We start from the raw sequence: 1,173 nt of genomic DNA, 5'->3' as shown, positions 1-1,173 counted from the left end.
TCCTCTGTGCGTACCAACTCCGATGCACTGAGCCTACCATTTGAGATCCCTGTTGCTTCCTTGTGCAACCCCGAACTGGATTTCCCCTGCCTGTGCGACCCCTGCTGCCCTTTCCCCCCTCCTCGTGCGACACCTTCTGGTTGTGCTTACTCTCCTCTCGTAATTTCAATTGATTTCCTTTATTTTTCGATTATACTTCTGCTGGTAGCACATACTCTCTCAGTTTTTTGAAAAAAAAACCCTCTGAAAGAGCGCGCACCGGTGCGCACTCTTTCAGAGGGTTTTTTTTTCAAAAAACTGAGAGAGAGAGAGAGAGAGAGAGAGAGAGAGAGAGAGAGAGAGAGAGAGAGAGAGAGAGAGAGAGAGAGAGAGAGAGAGAGAGAGAGAGAGAGAGAGAGAGAGAGAGAGAGCTCCTGGGCACTAACAGCAGTCACATGCGTAACAGCAACAGCCACCATGGGGAAAACACGTGGTATGGGAGCTATTCGCAAACTGGGCAGACAAGGCATATAAAAAAAGAAATCTTGGAAACGAGTGAAGAAGCCCTTCGCAGGCTCCTCCCACGCCAAGGGCATCGTTCTTGAGAAGATTGGTATTGAAGACAAGCAGTCCAGCTCTGCCATTCGAAAATGTGCCAGGGTACAGCTTATCAAGAATAAAAAGAAGATTGCGGCCTTTGTTCCATATGATGGTTGCTTGAACTACATTGAAGAAAACGATGAAGTGTTGATTGATGGGTTCGTTCGTAAGGGACATGCTGTTGGTGATATTCATGGAGTGCGGTTCAAGGTTGTGAAGGTATCGGGAGTGTCTCTCCTTGCCCTTTTCAAGGAAAAGAAGGAGAAGCCAAGGTCTTAAGATTTGAGAAGATATGTGAAAGTCCTGCAGGATTTGTACCTTATTGATTAGCTTCCTGGGAACGGCCAGGGGAGATCATCACGAAAATTTTGTTAATCTCATGAGATGAGCAAGCTGCTATTTTTCGATGCATGCATTTCCTTCTTTTGAACCATGGGATGGAGAATCATTGTGTCAATGAAGATAAAGATACTTTGTTTGTCCTCAATAAAGAGAGAGAGAGAGAGAGAGAGAGAGAGAGAGAATGAGAGAGAAAGGAGATTCCTGCTTTGGCATGAGCCTTAGGCTAGCATCAGCTCCTCCTGAACAACAGAG

At 46.0% G+C, this 1,173-nt stretch overlaps 1 pseudogene; it reads left to right on the top strand.

Moving 5' to 3' along the window:
• The first annotated feature begins 453 nt into the window (after positions 1-453).
• Positions 454-858, top strand: LOC147456672 (small ribosomal subunit protein uS12 pseudogene; annotated as a pseudogene).
• The last annotated feature ends 315 nt before the right edge of the window (positions 859-1,173 follow it).

Source organism: Adiantum capillus-veneris, chromosome 6 (genome assembly GCF_014529385.1).
Source record: "Adiantum capillus-veneris isolate H3 chromosome 6, ASM1452938v2, whole genome shotgun sequence".
In the NCBI taxonomy this organism is placed as follows: Eukaryota; Viridiplantae; Streptophyta; class Polypodiopsida; order Polypodiales; family Pteridaceae; genus Adiantum; species Adiantum capillus-veneris.
Note: the sequence above shows the minus strand (reverse complement) of the source record. Positions and strands in the feature narration are given on the sequence as shown.